Source organism: Salmo salar, chromosome 29 (genome assembly GCF_965601325.2).
Source record: "Salmo salar chromosome 29, fSalSal1, whole genome shotgun sequence".
NCBI lineage: Eukaryota > Metazoa > Chordata > Actinopteri > Salmoniformes > Salmonidae > Salmo > Salmo salar.
In genome coordinates, this window is record NC_138319.1 from 18222501 (window position 1) to 18246253 (window position 23753).

Below are 23753 nucleotides of genomic sequence, written 5' to 3' on the forward strand. Positions count from 1 at the left end.
GGGTTTTCAACCTGCCCCTGACTGAGTCTGTAATACCAACATGTTTCAAGCAGACCACCATAGTCCCTGTGGTCAAGAACACTAAGGTAACCTGCCTAAATGACTACTGACCAGTAGCACTCTAATTTGTAGACATGAAGTGCTTTGAAAGGCTGGTCATGGCTCACATCAACACCATTATCCCAGAAACCGTAGACCCACTCCAATTTTCATACCGCCCCAACAGATCCACAGATGATGCCATCTCTATTGCACTCCACTCTGCCCTTTCCCACCTGGACAAAAGGAACACCTATGTGAGAATGATATTCATTGACTACAGCTCAGCGTTCAACACCATAGTGCCCTCAAAGCTCATCACTAAGGTAAGAACCCTGGGACTAAACACCTCCGTCTGCAACTGGATCCTGGACTTCCTGACGGACCGCCCCCAGTTGGTAAGGGTTGGTAACAACACATCTGCAGCGCTGATCCTCAACACTGGGCCCCTCAGGGGTGTGTGCTCAGTCCCCTCCTGTACTCCCTGTTCACCCATGACTGCATGGCCAGGCACAACTCCAACACCATCATTAAGTTTGACGACACAACAGTGGTAGGCCTGATCACCGACAATGACGAGAAAGCCTATAAGGGAGGAGGTCAGAGACAACAACCTCTCCCTCAATGTGATTAAGACAAAGGAGATGATTGTGGATTACAGGAAAAGGAGGACCGAGCACACCCCCATTCGCCTCGATGGGGCTGTAGTGGAGCAGGTTGAGAGCTTCAAGTTACTTGGTGTCCACATCAGCAACAAACTATCATGGTTCAAACACACCAAGACAGTCGTGAAGAGGGCACGACAAAGCCTATTCCCCCTCAGGAGACTGAAAAGATTTGGCATGGGTCCTCAGATCCTCAGAAAGTTCTACAGAATGCACCATCAAGAGCATCCTGACTGGTTGCATAACTATCTGGTATGGCAACTGCTCAGCATCCAACCGCAAGGCACTACAGAGGGTAGTGCGTATGGCCCAGTACATCACTGGGGCAAAGCTTCTTGCCATCCAGGACCTCTATACCAGGCGGTGCCAGAGGAAGGCCCTAAAAATTGTCAAAGACTCCAGCCACCATAGTCATAGACTGTTTTCTCTGCTACCGCACGGCAAGCGGTACCGGAGCGCCAAGTCTAGGTCCAAAAGTCTTCTTAACAGCTTCTACCCCCAAGCCATAAGACTCATAAACAGCTACTCAAATGGCTACCCAGACTACTTGCATTGTCCCCCAACCCCCTCTTTTACGTTGCTGCTACTCTCTGTTATTATCTATGCATAGTCACTTTAACTCTACCTACATGTACTGTACATATTACCTCAATTACCTCAACTAACCTGTACCCCCACACACTGACTCTGTACGGGTACCCCCTGTATATAGCCTAACTACTGTTATTTTACTGCTGCTCTTTAATTATTAGTTGTTTTTATTTTTTACTTAACACTTATTTTTCTTAAAACTGCATTGTTGGTTAAGAGCTTGTAAGTAAGCGTTTCACTGTAAGGTCTACACCTGTTGTATTCGGCGCATGTGACAAATCCAACTGGATTTGATTTGATATCACAGACAAAAGGGGAAACCCAGACATGACACAGGGTGTATGAATCTAAAGCATCCATTTAGAACCTCCCCTCACCACCAAATATGGTGGTGAAAGGAAGTCTGGTGGTGGAAAGTGAAGATGGAGCTCGTTGAAAATGTTCTCATTGATGAAACATTCCATCTCAATACGGTTTTCTGTTCCTAAAACTCTAATCTGTTACGAACAGATTTTGTAGACTTGACCCTTTCTAAAAGTTGTAAAAAAAATGGTGTTGTTTAGAAGGAGTGCAAGTGTACACGTGCACTTCACAGAGTAGGTATTACCTAACGGAAATATGCTCTGCCCACCTCCTTGCTTGTCCTGCCCACTATGCTTCATTTGCTCCATTTGGAAACAACACCAATGATACCTCTTAGTTTAGTTATCAGTGTCTTTGTTTGTATGGTTAGGACTTGTGTTAAGCTGCTTCAATCATCTACTCCTCATCTCCTTCTTCACACCATAAAGACAGGAAGAGGAGTTAGAACAGTAAGGGGGGACGGGACATTGGATATGTTATTATAGCCACAGCCAAGAGTTTTTCCTGTTAATTTTGCACGCCCAGGAAAACCCCAGGCATTCCTTTTAGTTCTACTTAGTAAGATGCAATACACTCGGAAATGGAAATGGAAATGGTTTATTTCCCTGTTAGAAAGACATAGATTCACCCCTATCAACAACATCTTTCTATCTCCAAGTGTCACGTCCTGACCAGTATAAGGGGTTATTTGTTATTATAGTTTGGTCAGGACGTGGCAGCGGTGTGTTTGTTTTGTGTTGTCAGGGTTTTTGGGTAGTGTTCTATGTTTTGTATTTCTATGTTCTATTTTCTAGTTATTCTATTTCTATGTTTAGTTTATTGTTTTGACCTTCAATTGGAGGCAGCTGTTACTCGTTGCCTCTAATTGAAGGTCCTATTTAGTAGGGGTGTTTTTCTATGGGTTTTGTGGGTAGTTGTTTCTTGTTTAGCTGTGTGCCTGACAGGACTGTTTTCGTCGTTCTTTTTGTTCAGTGTTCATTTATGTAATAAAGAAGAAAATGAGCATTCACATCCCCGCTGCATTTTGGTCCAATCCTTACGACGCCCGTGACAGAACTACCCACCAACAACGGACCAAGCAGCGGAGGAAGGAGCAGCATCAGGAGAGGAGCTATCTGGAATCGTGGACATGGGAGGAAATTCTGGACGGGGCTGGACCATGGCACCAGGCTGGGGAATACGTTCGCCCTAAGGAGGAGCTGGAGGCAGCCAAGGCGGAGCGGCGCCGTTATGAGCATTATACGCGCCGATTGGACAGTGTGAGAGGCAGCCCCCCCCCCAAAAAAAATTGGGGGGGCACACGGGGAGTGTGGCTAGGTCAGGCGAGAGCCCTAAGCCTACTTCCCGTGCTTTTTATGGGGAGCATTGGGGAGCATTCGCGCAAACTGAAAGCAAGAACCACTGCATTTAACCAGGGCAAGGTGACTGGGAACATGGACGTGTACAAACAGACCAGCTTTGACCTCTGTAATGCAATCAAATATGAAAAATGACAGTACAGGGACAAAGTGGAGTCGCAACTCAATAGCTCAGACACGAGACATATGCGGCAGGGACCCCAGACAATCACTGATTATAAAGGGAAAGTCAGTCAAGTCGCAGACACGCACAGCTAGCTCCCGGACAAGCTAAACACCTCCTTCACCCACCTCAAGGAAAACACTGCCGATGTGGGCCGCCACATGCTCTCGTTCTCCATGGCCGAAGTGAGTAAGACAGCGTGTTAACCCTCACAAGGCTGCTAGCCCAGACGGCATCCCAAGCCGTATCCTCAGAGCATGTGCAGACCAGCTGGCTGGAGTGTTTAACGACATATTCAATCTCTCCCTATCCCAGTCTGTTGTCCCCACATGCTTCAAGATGTCCGCCATTGTTCCTGTACCAAAGAAAACAAAGGTAACTGAACTAAATGACTATAGCCCCGTAGGACTCTCACTTCTGTCATCCTGAAGTGCTTTGAGAGGCTAGTTAAGGATCATATCACATCCATCTTAACCGACACCCTAGACCCACAACAATTTGCATACCGCCCCAACAGTTCTATGGATGACGCAATCCCCATCGCACTGCACACTGCCCTATCCCACCTGGGCAAGAGGAATACCTATGTAAGAATGCTGTGTATGGACTACAGCTCAGCCATCAACACCATAGTGCCATCCAAACTTAGCACTAAGATCAAGGCCCTGGATTGGCCCTGTGCAACTGGGTCCTGGACTTCCTGATGGGCCAACCCCAGGTGGTGATGGTAGGCAACAACAACTCTGCCAAGCTGATCCCCCACAGGGGTGCATGTTCAGTCATTTTGATCCAAATGTGTAAATTGTCCAAACAGATCATCAAGGTAGATGGATTATTTTAAATATGTTATTGGACAATAAACAGATATGGCTTATTAACCTATACGGTCCAAATAATGGTGAACCAAGCTTCTTTGAAAATATATATAAGAATTTATCAACTCTACAAGCAACACTAGACTCTATTATTATGGTGGGAGATTTTAATACGGTTTTAAATACCTCTATTACATTTACATTTACGTCATTTAGCAGACGCTCTTATCCAGAGCGACTTACAAATTGGTGCATTCACCTTATATGGACGGTAAAGGAAATCACATTACAAACTATCACCCTCAGGCACTTAAGGAAATCATGAATGTCATGGATATATTGGAATTTGTGGATATATGGAGGCTTAAATACCCTGACCTAGTGAGATATACATGGCGGAGGCTTAATCAAGCTAGTCATCTTGATTACTGTCTTATGTCATTCTCTCTGGCACTAAAAGTTTAAAAAGTGTTGATAGGGGACAGAATGCGGTTGGATCATCACATATGGCATATATATTACTCTTACAGAATTTCCATGTGGGCAAGGATATTGGAAATTTTATCAAAGCCTACTGGATGAGAGCTTGTTTATAACTAGGACAGAATAATTTATAACTGACTTTTTCCAACATAACATAGGTACAGAAGATCCCCTTATTGTATGAGACACTTTTAAATGTGCCTTTAGAGGCCATGCAATTCAGTACTCATCTATAAAACAAAAGCAATTTAGATCAAAAGAGTCCATATTAACAAAGGAAATTGAAGGACTAACAGTACAGTTAGATAGCAATAACAACTATACCTTGGAGGCACAGAATAAGTTAGAGGAAAAACAAAAAGAAAGGGAGGAACTTATTCAAGAAAGATCCAGTGTAATATATTATAAAAATAAAGCGAACTGGATGGAATATGGGGAAAAATGCACCAAATTACTTTTCAATCTTCAATATAGAAATGCTACCAAAACAAATGTATCGAAACTTGTTACAAATGATGGAGTCACGCATGATTCACCAAATTATATTTTGAAAGAGGAAGTAAAGTACTTTAAGTATATTTTTTTGTTTCAGTCTCCTCCATCTCCACTAAATGAAGCTAATTGAATGGATTTTTTTCCTATTAATAATGTAAAATTAACATCTGTACAGAAAGACTCATGTGAAGGCCAAATTACAAAGGAGGAACTTCTGATGCAATTAAAGCCTTTAAGGCTGGGAAAACTCCAGGGCTGGATGGCATACCAGTGGAAGTACTGTATACAAAACTTTTTTTGATATACTCAGAGGACCATTATTAGCATGTTTTAACCACTCCTATATAAACGGTAGATTATCAGACACGCAACAAGAAGGTCTGATTTCATTATTACTGAAACAGGATCCAAGTGGTATATATAAAGATCCAGTCCATTTAAAAAATTGGAGGCCTCTTACACTTCAGTGTTGTGATGCAAAAATTCTAGCTATGCTTGGTGCGTAGAATTTAAAAGGTATTGTCAGTTATTATTCATCCTAATCAGACAGGTTTTTTACATGGACGATACATTGGAGATAATATAAGACAAGTACTGGAAACAATAGAAAACAATGAAATATTGGAGAAACCAGGCCTGGTTTTCATAGCTGAGTTTGAAAAAGGATTTTGATAAAGTACGACTGGAGTGTATATATAAATGCCTAGAATATTTCAATTTTGGAGAATCTCTTATAAAATGGGTTAAAGTTATGTATAGTAACCCTAGGTGTAAAATAGTAAATAATGGCTACATCTCAGAAAGTTTTAAACTGTCAAGAGGGGTAAAACAAGGTTGTCCACAATCGGCATATCTATTTATTATTGCTATAGGAATGTTAGCTGTTAAAATTAGATACAGCAATAATATTAAGGGATTAGAAATCCATGGCTGTCATTGTACGCTGATGATTCATGTTTTCTTTTAAAACCACAATTAGAATCCCTCCATAGCCTCATAAAGGATCTAGATACTTTTGCTAACCTCTCTGGATTAAAACCAAACCACTTATGATAACTGTACCATGGTACGTATTGGATCACAAAAAAATTATACTTTTACATTACCGTGTAGTTTACCAATAAAATGGTCTGACAGGGATGTGGACATACTCAGTATACAAATCCCAAAATAAAGAAATGAACTCACTCCAATAAATGTGAATAGAAAGTTAGCAAAAATAGATAAGATCTTGCTACCATGGAAAGGAAATACCTGTCTATTTGTGGAGAAATCCCCCTGATTAACTCTTTAGTCATATCACAGTTTACCTATTTGCTTATGGTTTTGGCAAACACAAAGCCCTGACCTCCTATAGAAAATTTGTGGGCAGAACTGAAAAAGTGTGTGTGAGAAATGAGGCCTACAAACCTGACTCAGTTACACCAGCTCTGCCAGGAGGAATGGGCCAAAATTCTCCCAACTTGTTGTGGGACACACATAGTTTTTCTGGAGTCAAGCTGAAGTTGGTAGCTGAAGTCGGTGATTGGTCAACGGTTGGGATTCTTCAAAAAAGTCTTTGTTGTCATTCCACGAGAGATGACTCGTTTTCATGCACATTTTTACATTGAGAAATATTGCACCAAACATTTTAGTTACAGTTGAAGTCAGAAGTTTACAAACACTTAGGTTGGAGTCATTAAAAGTCGTTTTTCAACCACTCCACAAATTTCTTGTAAACAAACTCTAGTTTTGGCAAGTCGGTTAGGACATCTACTTTGTGCAAGTCATTTTTCCAACAATTGTTTACAGACAGATTATTTCCCTTATAATTCACTGTATCACAATTCCAGTGGGTCAGAAGTTTACATACACTAAGTTGACTGTGCCTTTAAACAGCTTGTAAAATTCCAGAAAAGGATGTCATGGCTTTAGAATCTTCTGATAGCCTAATTTACATAATTTGAGTCAATTGGAGGTGTACCTCTGGATGTATTTCAAGGCCTACCTTCAAACTCAGTGCCTCTGCTTGACATCATGGGAAAATCAAAAGAAATCAGCCAAGAGCTCTGAAAAAGAATTGTAGACCTCCACAAGTCTGGTTCATCCTCGGAAGAAATTTCCAAACGCCTGAAGGTACCACGTTCATCTGTACAAACAATAGTACGAAAGTATAAATACCATGGGACCACGCAGCCATCATACTGCTCAGGAAGGAGACGCGTTCTGTCTCCTAGAGATGAACGTACTTTGTTGTGAAAAGTGCAAATCAATCCCAGATCAACAGCAAAGGACCTTGTGAAGATGCTGGAGGAAACAGGTACAAAAGTATCTATATCCACAGTAAAATAAGTCCTATATCGACATAACCTGAAAGCCCGCTCAGCAAGGAAGAAGCCACTGCTCCAAAACCGCCATAAAAAAGCCAGACTATTGTTTGCAACTGCACATGGGGCCAAAGATCGTACTTTTTAGAGAAATGTCCTCTGGCATGATGAAACAAAAATAGAACTATCTGTCCATAATGACCATCGTTATGTTTGGAGGAAAATGGCGGAGGCTTGCAAGCCAAAGAACACCATCCCATCCGTGAAGCATGGGGGTGGCAGCATCATGTTGTGGGGGTGCTTTGCTGCAGGAGGGGCTGGTGCACTTCACAAAATAGATGGCATCATGAGGCAGGAAAATTATGTGGATATATTGAAGCAACATCTCAAGACATCAGTCAGGAAGTTAAAGCTTGGTCGCAAATGGGTCTTCCAAATAGACAATGACCCCAAGCATACTTCCAAAGTTGTGGCAAAATGGCTTAAGGACAACAAAGTCAAGGTATTAGAGTGGCCATCACAAAGCCCTGACCTCAATCCTATAGAACATTTCTGAGCAGAACTGAAAAAGCGTGTGCGAGCAAGGAGGCCTACAAACCTGACTCAATTACACCAGCTCTGTCAGGAGGAATGGGCCAAAATTCACCCAACTTATTGTTGAAAGCTTGTGGAAGGCTACCCGAAATGTTTGACCCAAGTTAAACAATTTAAAGGCAATGCTACCAAACACTAATTGAGTGTATGTAAACTTCTACCCACTGGGAATGTGATGAAAGAAATAAAAGCTGAAATAAATCACTCTCTACTATTATTCTGACATTTCACATTTTTAAAATAAAGTGGTGATCCTAACTGACCTAAGACAGGGAATTTATTCTAGGATTAAATGTCAGGAATTGTAAAAAACTGAGTTTAAATGTATTTGGCTAAGGTGTATGTAAACTTCCGGCTTTAACTGTATGAATGTTTATATATATAAATCTATTCACAATATTAAAGCTGATCCACCCCTTAAAATTAAAAAATTAAAAATACATTGCAGGCTGATGGTGGTGATGGTGTGGGGTATGTTTTCATGGCACACATTGGGCCCTTAATAAAAGTGGAGCAATGTTTGAATGCCACAGGATATCTGATCATCATTGCCAATAAGGTGCATCCCTTCATGGCAGCAATGTACCCATCTACAATTAGATTTTTTCAGCAGGATAATGCCCCATGCCACAAGGCTAGGATTGTCCTAGCCTGCCCAGTCACCAGATCTCAATCCAATTGAGCATCTGTGGGATGAGATGGAATGAGATCCACTACCAGTCAACTTGACACAACTGTGGGAAGCATTGGAGTCAACATGGGCCAGCATCCCTGTGTAACACCTTCGACAACTTGTAGAGTCCATGCCCCGACAAATTGAATCTGTTCTGAGGGTAAAATATATTAGGAAGGTGTTCCTAATGTTTTGTACACTGAGTGTATATATACATTGCTGACATTGCTCGTTCTTAATTTTATTACTTTGGATTTGTGTGTATTGTTCTGTATTGTTAGGTATTACTGCACAGTAGGAGCTAGAAATACAAGCATTTAGCTGCACCTGCAAAAACATCTGCAAATATGTATACGCGACTAATAACATTTTTATTTTGTTATGATTGGATTCTGTATCTCAGAGGCTGTGTGTATCTGTAGGAAGGTGCAGCTTCTCTACCCAGTACACAGTGTCCTCACGCTTAAGTACCTCTCAACATGGCTTCCACCTGGCAGCTATTCCACGATCGTTTGAGAATAGGGCTGTGTCCCAAATGGCACCCTATTCCCTATATAGTGCACTACTTTTGACCAGGGTTCATAGGGAGTCCTGCCATTTGGGACTCGCCGTATACAAACCAACAGGGCCATTAAAGTAGAAAGGTAGACACTCACACCTTCCTGTGTTGATTACCAGGAAGTGAATAGGCTTGGATAATTATTAACAAACTAGAACTGAGGAAAAGAGTAATTAATCACAACACAACAGAGAGGAGGTGAGGCTACAGAGAGAGCGAGAGAGAGAGAGAGAGAATAAGATTGAATGAGAAAGAGTAAAAGAGGGTAGAGGTTGAGAGAGAGCAAGTAAAAAAAGAGTAACAGATCACGGAGGGGAGGTTGCAGAGAGGGTGTGAGAGAGGGAGTAGAGAGAGAGAGAGAGAGAGAGAGAGAGAGAGAGAGAGAGAGAGAGAGAGAGAGAGAAGAGACAGAGAGAGAGAGAGAGAGAGAGAGAGAGAGTAGAGACAGAGAGAAAAAGATATTGAGAGAATGAGAATATAGAAGATAGAATAAGGATAGTGTATTCAGTATTCACTGCACCCCTGTGTGAGAGAGATATAGTCAGCATTGGTGCAGTTAGCTGCCATTAGCAATGGGGATGTTACCCTGCAGCGTTGCTCCCTTTTGTATTGGGTTGCTGAAAAACAGTCCGTGGGAAGCCAGAAGTGAAAGCCAGAAGTGAAATAAAATGTCAACTTACTGTGTCGGCGGGAGTCACTCTACAACAGATCCACGTTTGGAAAGTCTGTTTAATAAGACGTCCTTTTAGATATTTTCACTCAAATTCACCCTGTTTCAATGACCAACCGTCCTGCCCGCGGGCACAGTAAGTTGAAATATAATTTGATTTAACTTTGGCTTCCCACTGACTTTTTTTGCGCAACCCAATACAAAAGGGAGCAACGCTGCAGTGTAACATCAGCATTGCTAATAGCAGCTAGGGCGCAGTCAGCCTGTCTCTGATCTATCATCGTCAGTGTGTCTCTGTCCGAGACAGCGCCTTTGTCGTTGTCACACCAAACATATTGGCTACAGCAGACACCGAGGCAGTTAGAGGGACAGATGGGTTTTAGAACTATGACATATGATGTACTGAGGCAGGGAATTGTTCAAAACACCCCAGCTCTGGTAATCAGTCTTTAGAAAGCACAGAGAGGATGCGTGTTCAAAGAAAATCGAATTTTCAAAGGAGATAACCGACAATAGAAACCTATCCTTATATCAACAAGTTCCCCATAGCTCATTTGATTGAATAGTGACCGGAGTCCTTACAATGGATCCAGACAAAGAGGATATGATTATAAAGCAGAGAAAGGATACATGGTCCGACAGATAGAGGCGTGTTCAAAACAGGACTGACAATAGAAACCTGTCCGAACACCTTGTTGTTTCTCATATCAGGTTTGAATGAATACGGCCCAGTCCATTCAAACGATCCAGACAAAGGACTGTGTCCCAAATAGCACCCTATTACCTATTACAGTCCACTATGCGCCCTGGTCAAAAGTACTGTACTATATAGGATACTGGGTGCTATTTGATGGGCAGACAATGGCTGTGCGCTCTGTTGTAGCGATAGAATCTGAGTTATGGAGCAGGTCCCGCTGCTTTTAATGATCCATGATGGACTTCGCAGGTCCAGGAAGAATACCTTCTCTAGAATCTACACGCTGTGTCCTCTAATCTGGGTCCTGTCAAAGACCAGGATGTTAAATTACAATGGAGGTACAATTCCTAGAATGCATCCTACAACACACCACAAAGATACAATGCACCAGAAAGTTGAGAGCCAGAGAAAAGAAAAAAACTCAAGTAAAATTCACTGAAAACAATTTACTACGCAGAGCATGGACAGACTCCTAGAATAAACACAAACATTTGCATAACTTCACCCTGCTGCTGAGGTGGAATGGCTTTATCTCCAGCTAGGGCACAAACTGTGTGGATGAGGAATGAACGACCCAATAATGCCTCCAATTGAATATCCACAGATAAAGAAATGAACTAATGGAGCGTGTGTGTGAGTAGGTGTGTTTTGCAAAGGCTCCAAATTTGACATAATAATTCATTTCCATATCCTGTCTGGGATGGAGGGTGTGTGTTAGGGATTAGGACTGGAGAGCCTTAATTGGATGAATATCTCATCAGAATGACTAGTATTTACAGATACCAGAGGGAAGAGAGGGAGGTCAGAACCAGAGAGGAATGGCAAGAGAGCCAGAGAGAGAGGGGGAGAGAGAGAGAGAGAAAAAGAGAGAGAGAGAGATACATAAAGAAAGAGCGAGAGTGGGAGAGATTATATCCTGAGCAGAAAGAGTATTACTATGCTAATGTGCCGTATCAATATGAATTAGACTGGTGGTTCTTTTCAGAGTTTTTTGTTGGTGTAACTTTTATTTGCAATTCTAGCGTCGGCCTGTGTCCCAAACGGTACCCTATTCCCAATATAGCGCACTACTTTTCACCACAGGAGCCCTGGTCAAAAACAGGGAAGTTAATATGGAACAGGGTGCCATTTCGGACACAGCGCTAGTATAAGGTTCTGCTTTGAGACTTCAGACGAAGCGGTGTCCTTGTCTCTTCTGTTTGTGAGAAATGTTGAGTTGCATTTGTTCTTCAGAGTTTTCAAGTATTTTCAATGGGGCATCTCCTCCTCTCTATTTCCTTTAATTCCTTTAATTCCTTAGGGGGGGGATCTTTGTCTCTCTTCGCCTCCTTTCTCTCCCTCTCTCCCTCGCTTTAGTCTCAGCCATCTACCTCCACAGGGACCGAGCTCAGGTAACAGGTTCTATTATAAATGACGACAGCGACGCAAACGCCGATCAACACAACATCAAACCAAATAAGAGACGTAGCTAGAATCAACTTAGAATCAAAATCTGAATCAAACTGATATGCTGTGTAGCACTCTCACCCCCTCTCTCCCTCCGTTTTTACCAAACCTTGAGTGTGTGAGCCCTGGAGAGGGACTACGCCCCTGCTCAACTTCCCTGAGGGGAACAAGATAGCTCCTACCTTCAGAATCACAGAGAGTAGATCACACGACCTCAACTACCAGGGGCATGATAGTGAATGTGTCCAAAATGGCACCCTATTCTCTATATAGTACACTACTTCTTTGGTCAAAAGTAAAGCACTGTATATGTAATAGGGTGCCACTTGGGAAAAACACAGAGTATGACTCATACTGGAGAAAGGAAAGGACTACATTACCTGCTGTTAAAGTAATATAAAGTTGGGGTTTGCCATGGGAGTACTGATATAAGAACAATACAGTTAAAATAGGGTAATTAGAAGATAAAAGATTAAAAGAAGAGTAGGAGTGGGTAGGGAAGGGAAGGGGGATGCTGTAGTGTGAATAGAGGACGAGGGAGGAATTAAGTTAAAGAGGTGAGAGACAGAGGGAGAGAGAGAGGGAAAGAGAGAGGGGAGAGAGAGGGGAGGAGAGGTAGGAAGATAAAGAGAGAGAGGGAGGGACAAGAGAGAGAGAAATGGGAGACTGAAAGAGAGAGGGGAGAGAGAGGGCTGGAGAGAGAGAGAGAAAAAGAGAGAGGAGAATAAATAAAAGAGAGAGGAGAAAAGAGGGAGAATGAAAGAGAGGGGGGATGAAGGGAGAGAATGAAAAGCGAGAGAGGAGGGATTGAGATGTCCCACACTGCACTCTGTCTTCCATATGATCTGTCCCAATAAGCCTCTCCCAGAATTCACCTGGCTCTGCCTGATTTCCCAGAAGCCCACCACTCCAATCTTCCATTCCTCCACTCCTCCATTTCACCCTCACCTACTGCAGATACATACCCACAGGTAACTGTCAGCTCTCCTCAAACTCTAACCGTGAAGGAGGGATGGAAGGAGAATAGAAGAAAAGAGAAAGTCCAGAGAATGATGACAAGGTAAGGAAAATAGAGGTTGGAGGAAAGCAGGCAAAAGACTGGAGAGAGATAAGGGTAAGGATTGTAAAAAGCGTAAAACCAAGCTGGGGTATTATTGTATGAAAAATATCAGAGGGGGGGGGGGGGGGTCTAATCAACCTCTTCCTCTAAATGTGGACAGGCAGGCATAAGGAGAGACTACTGTAGAGTCGTTCAGTACAGCTGGGTTTTAGATCAGGCAGTGAATTGGGCAGCCCCATCATTATGTCAGGGGATGAAATGTTCCAAATGGCACCCTTTTCCCTATATTCATGTCCTGCACCTCAATCACTCAGTCACATCATGTCATTGATATGAACGTACCGCCATAGCGGTACCCTAAAGTCAAGTGATGCCCAGTCATTCTGAACACGGGATAATGACTGTTTCATCTAAATTACACTATAGTGGCCTAGAAATATGATAATTAGTAGGAAACAACTTTGCCATCATTATCATGTCATCAAATTTACTTTAGAGAGATGGAAATGTTGTCATTAGCTAGAAAAGTTCGTCAAAAATAACTAGCAATACGAACGTTAGCTAACTAAAAACCAGTCCAGTCCCCTCAATCTTAGTCCCCTTAATTTTGCAATAGGGCAACATTACAATGATGACAAAAGGTTTTCCTGCTAATTATTTGTCTCGTTTAGACATGTAATCGTGTTTCCAGGTCACTATAATGTACTTTAAACAAGCGCCGCACCCCCTTGGTTATCAAATCAAATACAATTTTATTGGCCACATACACGTGTTTAGCAGATGTTATTGCGGGTGTAGCAAAATGCTTGTGCTTCTAGTTCCGACAGTGCAGCAATATCTAACAAGAAATATCTAACAATTTCACAAAAAATACCCAATACACACAAATCGAAGTAAGGGAATTGAATTAAGAATATATAAATATATGAATGAGCAATGTCGGAGCGGCATAGACTAAGATACAGTAGATAGTATAGAATACAGTATATACATATGAGATGAGTAATACAAAATATGTAAACATTATTAAAGTGACTAGTGTTCCATTTATTAAAGTGGCCAATGATTTCAAGTGTATGTATATAGGGCAGCAGCCTCTGTGCTAATGATGGCTGTTTAATAGTCTGATGGCCTTGAGATAGAAGCTGTTTTTCAGTCTCTCGGTCCCAGCTTTGATGCACCTGTACTGACCTCGCCTTCTGGATGATAGCGGGGTGAACAGGCAGTGGCTCGGGTGGTTGTTGTCCTTGATGATCTTTTTGGCCTTCCTGTGACATTGGGTGCTGTAGGTGTCCTGCAGGGTAGGTAGTTCGCCCCCAGTGATGCGTTGTGCAGACCGCACCACCCTCTGGAGAGTCCTGCAGTTGTGGGCGGTGCAGTTGCCGTACCAGGCAGTGATACAGCCTGACAGGATACTCTCAAGTGTGCATCTGTAAAAGTTTGTGAGGGTTTTAGGTGACAAGCCACATTTCTTCAGCCGCCTGAGGTTGAAGAGGCACTGTTGTGCTTTCTTCACCACACTGTCTGTGTGGGTGGACCATTTCAGTTGGTCAGTGATATGTACACCAAGATACTTAAAACTTTCCAACTTCTCCACTGCTGTCCCGTCAATGTGAGACACTGATGCACTGGTTACTGATGCAACCTCTGACAATATTTTCCAGGGAAGCCCAATTCCCCCTTCTTCAAACCACTGTCAAAATCCCCTCTTAATCATCTCAAACTGTGTTTTTAATACACAATTAAATTAAACACAGACTAGCCCTTGCTAATCAGGAAATTCTCAGGTATGTTGTGGTGGACTGTCATTATAATTGCTTCAAGGAAACCTGGTAAAATGATGTTTGTAGTGTGGCTAGCCACTCAATGGCTCTGAATGAAATATCAGCATGCAGTCATGCTATAACCACTTTTGGAGCTAACTAGTGCTCTCAAATCATATCCTGATGTTGACAGCAGACTGGGGTTGCATTAATAAAATTGTTAAATGATAAAATATTAAAGCATTAGACCTCTCACTAAAAGCGTCAGTCATACAAAAGTCATACTTCAACCAGAACTCGTTTTCAAATAGATGAATAAGAATGTCTCACGCCTTGTGTTTTTCCCCGTTATCAAGATTACAACCTCTCACTTTTTAATTGAAAACGGACCCTTATTCAAAATATCCCCTTTCCAAAACAAGCCATACAAAGCTGGTTGAAATTCCAGTTCCATCCTCCAGAAAAGACAGAACAAATATTACAACAAATATTATGGTTAAACTCAAATATACTAATTGATTAAAAAAGTATATATACACATACTGTACATTATTCATTAGGGGCAATATCATAATAAGTGATCTTTGTAGCTTGTTTCTATCACTGGTGTTGATAGGAGTAGGCAAGAGGCAGTAGCAGGTTTAGAACTACTGAATGTATTTAAGCACCATAGATCAAAGCGGGACAAAACCCAAATGCTGTTGTGCTCAAAAATATATCTTCATAAACAAAAAGGCACAGGGCAAGCCCAAAGTGCAAAATATAAAGTACTCAGGAAATAGTAGGAGAGATTCTTCTCAGGAAAACAAGTAGCATTTGCAATGACAGACAAAGACAAATGGCAGAGGGAGTATATATACAGTGATAGAGTGGGGACTGGAACCAGGTGTGTGTAATGATGACAAGACAATTCCGGGGTTGATGAGTGAAGGGCGTTTGCCAGCAGTGCGTTCGGCAGCAGCTAGAAGGCCGGCGACGCCGAACGCCTGAACTGGACAGGAGGGGGAGCCAAAGCGAAGGCTGGTGTGACAATTTCTGGTCACAGGTTCAGGAGCGGTTGAAAAATCTGTACAAACAAAGTTATTTCCGTCCTCCGAAGAGGGGGTGGTGGTGGATGGGCCATGAAATAAAAAATACAAAAACATATATTTTGAGAAAACAAGTTATATTAAGTGGCTAGCTAACTAGCTAACCAGCTGAGCTAGCAAACAATGAAACAAAAGTATAATTTTGTATTAGAAAAATACATTAACAGGCTATGCATTTCAGGAATCACAGTAGCAAGAACTCCTGGTGCACTGTTCAGTTACTTCAATTTTTTTTTAAAGAAAACTCCAAATTTGTCCCACCGTCTCACTGGCTTTCATGTATTTCAAAACGTGAGATGGTCCGAGGCTAGGAACATAATCATTATGTTCCTAGGTCCGAGGTGTCGGACTCAATGACAGTTGCTGTCCATTGGAGCACTGCAATTGTTGCCCAAAATTATAGGGCGGGGTTTATCGAAAGGTCAATTCAGAATGCATTGAGTCAATAGAACATTCGGGCACCAGTCCTCAAAAGTACGTTCAAAACAATATTGTGATGAAACGTGCAACCCACGAATAGTGAACTACTATAGACCAAAAGTGCACTATCATCCTATCACTCCCTATATGATTCCCTATATGGTGCACTACTCATGGCCATTTCAGACACAGACAGCGTTTTAGAGCTGGGCTTCAGATCAGGCAGAGTAGCGGGCAGCGCCATTATGCAAGCCACAGTTTCCTTTAGCACAGCTCAGTGGCTCTCAGTCCTCTAATGCACAGCAGCTGCAGCAGAAAACTGGCAAGCAAGAGGCAGCATCAGGAGCCAATACCCAGAAAACACAATTAAGCAGAAATAAATGATGTAAGCTGAGCCAAACACTTCTCAGGCTTCATTGGAGGAACACTTAGAGGAGGCTACAAGGGAGAGAGACACACACATGCACATACACATACATAGATGTACACTGCACACATGCATACCCCTATCCCTCAGCTGAGAACCCTAACAATGTGATTTCTCTGACTAATCCAGCAATGGAATAACCTAATGAGATTACAAAAACCATTGTGTGTGTGTGTGTGTGTGCATGTGTGTGTGTGTGTGTGTGTGTGTGTGTGTGTGTGTGTGTGTGTGTGTGTGTGTGTGTGTGTGTGTGTGTGTGTGTCTGTCTGTCAGCTCGAGCATGAGTATGATTTATGATTTAATATCTGATCCTCTCTAATTAGCTACATCCCAGACAGTCGCCAAGTGCGCTCGCCACACACACACACACACACACACACACACACACACACACACACACACACACACACACACACACACACACACACACACACACACACACACCGCCTCTTCACAGTCCCACAATTAATATCACCACAGCAACATCCGGAAGCGGGCCTTGGAGAGAGACTATTTATTTATTTATTTTATTACACACCTGCATAATTTTACAAAAACATGAATTTAGTTTAAATCAGATTACTTTTTCATAACAGTGAATAACACCAAAGCCCATGTCAGATATCTCCCTACAAAGACTAACTTCAGTAGCCCGAGTGCCAGCGCTATCATGCCAACTCCTTGTCACTTATTGTCATGTCAACAGCCTGGCCTCACGGCAATCTCAACGTTTGTCTTAAGAAGGACAGCAATGGAGTTGGCAATGACACAAACGGATATAGGAACAGCTGATGGGATTGCACTCCTTTCAGGCATGGCTACATGGTGAGTAGTCTGTCTCCAAATATTTTGGAGAGAATGAGTGAACAAGTTACTACATCTTCATGTATTTTTAGGAAGTATCACGACCGAACATTTAATACTTCAAGAAATATGTCAAGTGTGGTTGTGGGACTAAAATATATATTTGCTAGGCTCTACATCTGTCCAAATGAATGCTAGCCAGCCATATGCTAGCTATTGGGATTCATTAAAGTCCAAAATACGTCTAAATTGTCCCAACTGAAATGGTCACAACCAAAACCATTGACACCATGGCAATAGATAGAAGTCTCATCTTGGTATCTGTGTCATTGTGGCATATGTGACAGCACGGGCTGCAGCACTGAGGCTGTCTCCTATTTAAAGTTAAATATGCCATGCTCTACCAACTGATTTACAGCTGACCACCATGTGGGTCAAGTGGACAAGTGCACACTTTAGGAAAAAGTGTTGAGTATTGAGATGCAACCCTCCAAGAGCCCAAACATTGACATCTATTTGGCCCAAACAAAAACATCTATAATGTTCTGTACTGTACCCTACTCTACTGTACTGCACTGTACTGTTCCCTACTGTACTGTGCTCTACTGTGCTGTACTGTACTCTACTGTACTGTGCCCTAATGTAATGTACTGTGCTGTACTAAACTATACTCTACATTACTGTATTGTACTGTACTTTACTGTACACTAGATGGCAGTGATATATCTTAAAGCCATTTACAAATAATAGGCAACCTAATTTGAAGAAGAAGACAATGCTCTCTGATCCTTGGCTGATCCCAACCAACCCATAGGAACCCCCACCCAGTTGACTACTTAAAAATGGTGGAAGCTCTCAATGGCAATGTCTGCACTAAAACAAGCCATATCCTTCTAGAGTCCTCTATCTGTCTCTATGATTGACACTTGATTGTTAGTCCACTGTACTTCTTTACATTTATTAAACACACAGATCATTATTTGTATTTTAGATTATTTGTCGAGTTATTGAAGGACAGGGACATCTGGTGCCAACATGCCGAAAAGTACAGCAGACAGCCAGAGAGGGGATAAAAACTGACCCTGTGCGATATCAAGAATATCTGGAAAAAGACAAGGAAAATAAATGCTAAATGAAAGGAAGAGGGAAAGGTCAAATGAATAAAATATTTATCTGAGGTAGAAGTCAAAGACAACACAGGTCAGCAGCAGTGAAAAGGCAAAAAGACAGACAGACAGAAAGACTTCCCTTTTATTGATTGTGTTAGTGATATATCAATCACATGTGCCCCATTAGATATGGTATTGTCACAGGTGTCGTAATGTAGAGACCAAGGCGCAGCGGGTTGCGTGCTCATAATTATATTTATTATAGCGAACACGGAAAAACAATAAACAAAGAACGACAGCTAACAGATTTGCATGCTATAACTACAAGCAGTGCAAATACAACTACCCACAAAACCCAAACCAAACACACACCTAATTATAGGACTCTCAATCAGAGGCAACTAGAAACACCTGCCTCCAATTGAGAGTCCAACACCCAAACCTAAACATAGAAAAACTAAACTAGACAGAACGTAGAAATAGATACAAAAACACAAACCCTCTGCCACGTCCTGACCAAAACTAATACAATTACTCCCTCTGCTGGTCAGGTATCAATTAAGTAAGCAATTAAGTTCAGAATGTACAGTATATGCCACGTCACAACCGAAACAATGTCACTACCGAAACGCCTGTTATTTTGCCACAATAAAGATAGAAAAAGTGACAACTAATTCATTAACAACATAATGAACTAGATGCATAAGTAATTAAATCCATCAATACGTTTCAGATTCAAACAATCAACATTGAATATTTTACAGAGAACAATAGAGATTATAATTATCTAAATTCTATTGAAAGGTTTTGAAAATCAGATTAAAAATCATGTTTTTACTATTTTGTAAATGTTGTATGCAAATACAATTTCAAAAATGAATCTGTAATAGCATATGAATCATTACTGTGCAAAGTTGTTCATTTAATGCAACTTTTTCACTATGTTTCACTAGTGAGAAATGTATTGGGGTGGTAAGGATTTCAGGTAAATACAGTATTTCAAAAATGCCATTACAAAAAAGCATGTGAGTAGTAGATATGTCGATCTGAAAACGTGTGCTGAAAGTTTGGGAAAAATAGGATGCTTATTTTTTCAACCCCCAATTTACACCACTTTTGTAGAACGACCTATAGGCTATAGGGAATATGGTGCCATTGGGGACGAATGCAAAGTCGCCCTCTCTGTTGCAGCTGGAGAAAGCTTAATTGGAATGGCCTCTAGTTGGCTAAGATTGAGAGGGGTAATTAAGGCGTCCTCATGCTTCCCAGCCTAAAAAGTTCGGAACAGTTTGTGCATATATTATTATGACATTTTGTGAAGTTTTTGGACTTCAGTGAGGGTTTATTTTTGTCAAGCGAAGGTCTTTTAAGGGAGTATGCTAGCACACTCGTTCGGTTCGGCCTCAGCATGCTTCAGTATGGCCGAACACGGCTAGACGAACCGAATGAACTGAACGAGTGTGCTAGCATACTCCCTTAAAATAAAAAAGCTTTGTTTGAAAAGCGAGAAAGAAAAGGCGATAGTATTGTTTGTCCATTTTGAGACGCTGTAGCCAGTATACATTTCCTCTAAATAATCAGATAACTCAAGAAAACGGTAATTCATTTTGACATTTTTGCAGAGGAGATCTTAGTCGCGCAATTTTAAATATACAGTTGAAGTCGGAAGTTTACTCAGTTTTTCACAATTCCTGACATTTAATCCTTGTATAAATTCCCTGTTTTAGGTCAGTTAGGATCACCACTTCATTTTAAGCATGTGAAATGTCAAAATAATAATAGAGAGAATGATATATTTGAAGCTTTCATTTATTTCATCACATTCCCAGTGGGTCAGAAGTTTACATACACTAAATTAGTATTTGGTAGCATTGCCTTTAAATTGTCCAACTTGGCTCAAACGTTTTGGGTAGCCTTCCACAAGCTTTCAACAATAAGTTGGGTGAATTTTGGCCCATTCCTCTTGACAGAGCTGGTGTAACTGAGTCAGGTTTTTAGGCCTCCTTGCTCACACATGCTTTTTCAGTTCTGCCCACACATTTTCTATAGGATTGAGGTCAGGGCTTTGTGAGCAAGGAGGCCTACTCCAATATCTTGACTTTGTTGTCCTTAAGCCATTTTGCCACAACTTTTGAAGTATCATTGGGGTCATTGTTCATTTGGAAGACCCATTTGCGACCAAGCTTTAACTTCCTGACTGATGTCTTGAGATGTTGCTTCAATATATCCACATAATTTTCCTACCTCATGATGCCATCGATGGTCATTATGGCCAGACAGTTCTATTTTTGTTTCATCATACCAGAGGACCTTTCTCTAAAAAGTACGATCTTTGGCCCCATGTGCAGTTGTAAACAATAGTCTGGCTTTTTAATGGCGGTTTTGGAGCAGTGGCTTCTTCCTTGCTGAGCGGCCTTTCAGATTATGTCGATATAGGACTCGTTTTACTGTAGATATAGATACTTTTGTACCTGTTTCCTCCAGCATTTTCACAAGGTCATTTGCTGTTGATCTGGGATTGATTTGCACTTTTCACACCAAAGTACGTTCATCTCTAGGAGACAGAACGCGTCTCCTTTCTGAGCGGTATGACGGCTGCGTGGTCCCATGGTATTTATACTTTCGTACTATTGTTTGTACAGATGAACGTGGTACCTTCAGGCGTTTGGAAATTGCTCCCAAGGATGAACCAGACTTGTGGAGGTCTACAATTCTTTTTCAGAGGTCTTGGCTGATTTCTTTTGATTTTCCCATGATGTCAAGCAAAGAGGCACTGAGTTTGAAGGTAGGCCTTGAAATACATCCAGAGGTACACCTCCAATTGACTCAAATGATGTCAATTAGAATCAGAAGATTCTAAAGCCATAACATAATTTTCTGGAATTTTACAAGCTGTTTAAAGGCACAGTCAATTTAGTGTATGTAAACTTCTGACCCACTGGAATTGTGATACAGTGAATTATAAGTGAAATAATCTGTCTAAACAATTGTTGGAAAAATGAGTTGTGTCATGCACAAAGTAGATGTCCTAACCGACTTGCCAAAACTAGAGTTTGTAAACAAGAAATCTGTGGAGTGGTTGAAAAACTACTTTTAATGACTCCAACCTAAGTGTTTGTAAACTTCCGACTTCAACTGTAACTAAAATGTTTGGTGCAATATTTCTCAATGTAAAAATGTGCATGAAAATGAGTCATCTCTCGTGGAATGACAATAAAGACTTTTTTGAAGAATCCCAACCGTTGACCAATGTCACGCCCTGACCTTTGAGATCCTTTTTATTCTCTATTTTGGTTAGGTCGGGGTGTGACTAGGGTGGGTTATTTAGATGTTGTCTTTCTATGTTGGCCTGATATGGTTCTCAATCAGAGGCAGCTGTCTATCGTTGTCTCTGATTGGGGATCATATTTAGGCAGCCTTTTCCCACCTGTTGTTTGTGGGAGATTATTTTGAGTTAGTGCATGTTGCACCTCTGTCGTCACGGTTTGTTGTTCTGTTTATAGTTTATTGTACGTCTTGCATAGTTTCACATATTAATAAAGATGTGGAACGATACTCACGCTGCACCTTGGTCCATTCCTTCAGACAAACGTGACAGAAGACCCCACCAAAAACGGACCAAGCAGTGTGGCCAGGATGAGTGGACATGGGAGGAGATCATGAGTGGAGCAGGGCCCTGGACGCGATGTGGAGAGTATCGCCGCTCAAGGGAGCAGATGGAGGCAGCAAGAGAGGAACGGCAACGATACGAGGAGTTAGAACGACAACGGAAGCCCGAGAGGCAGCTCCAAAACATTTTGGGGGGGGGCACACGGGGAGATTGGCGGAGTCAGGGTTTAGACCTGAGCCAACTCCCCATGCTTACTGTGGGGAGCGTGTGACCGGTCAGGCATCGTGTTATGCGGCGATACGCACTGTATCTCCAGTGCGCATTCACAGCCCGGTGCCCTCGTTGCCGGCTCCCTGCATTTGCCGGGCTAGAGTGGGCATTCAGCCAGGACGGGTTGTGCCGGCTCAGCGCTCCTGGTCTCCAGTACATCTCCTCGGTCCAGGATATCCTGCGCCGGCTCTACGCACTGTGTCGCCAGTGCACCTTCACAGCCCAGTGCATCCTGTTCCAGCGCCCCGCACTTGCCGGGCTAAAGTGAGTATCCAGCCAGAACGGGTTGTGCCAGCTCTACGCTCCAGATCTCTAGTGCGCCTCCATGGTCCAGTATATCCTGCACCGGTTCTACGCACCAGGTCTCCAGTGCGCCTCCACAGCCCAGTACGTCCTGTGCCTGCTCCTCGCACTCTCCCTGAGGTGCGTGTCACCAGTCTGGTGCCACCTGTCCCGGCTCCACGTACCAGGCCTCCAGTGCGCCTTCCCAGTCCAGAGCTTCCGGCGACAGTTCCCAGTCCAGAGCTTCCGGCGACAGTTCCCTGTCCAGAGCTTCCGGCGACAGTTCCCAGTCCAGAGCTTCCGGCGACAGTTCCCAGTCCAGAGCTTCCGGCGACAGTTCCAAGTCCAGAGCTTCCGGCAACAGTTCCCAGTCCAGAGCTTCCGGCGACATTTCACAGTCCGGAACCTACTGAGATGGTCCACAGTCCGGAACCTCCTGAGACGGCTTACAGTCCGGAACCTCCTGAGACGGCCCACAGTCCGGGAACCTCCTGAGACGGCCCACAGTCCGGAACCTGCTGAGACGGCCCACAGTCCGGAACCTCCTGAGACGGCCCACAGTCCGGAACCTCCTGAGACGGCCCACAGTCCGGAACCTCCTGAGACGGCCCACAGTCCGGAACCTCCTGAGACGGCCCACAGTCCGGAACCTCCGGCGACGGTCCCCAGTCCGGAGCCTCTGGCGACGGTCTGCAGTCCGGAGCCTCTGGCGACGGTCGGCAATCCAGAGCCTCAGGCGACGACCCACGGTCCGGTTCCTCCGGCGACAATCCACGGTCCGGAGCTTCCGGCGACGACCCACTGGCCAGTTCCTCCGGCGACGATCCACGGTCCGGAGCTTCCGGCGATGATCCCCGAAATAGAGTCGCCACCGAGGATGGCGGATCCGCAAGTAGAGCGGGGTCTACGTCCCGCACCGGAGCCGCCACCGAGGCTAGATGCCCAACCGCACCCTCCCCTTTAGAGTCAGGTTTTGCGGCCGGAGTCCGCACCTTTGGGGGGG

At 42.9% G+C, this 23753-nt stretch overlaps 1 protein-coding gene across 1 annotated transcript in view; it reads right to left on the reverse strand.

Annotated features, from left to right (window-relative positions):
• The window catches only part of cssa29h8orf34 (chromosome ssa29 C8orf34 homolog), a 173471-nt gene that overhangs the window by 78480 nt on the left and 71238 nt on the right, over window positions 1-23753 (reverse strand). The window lies entirely within an intron of this gene.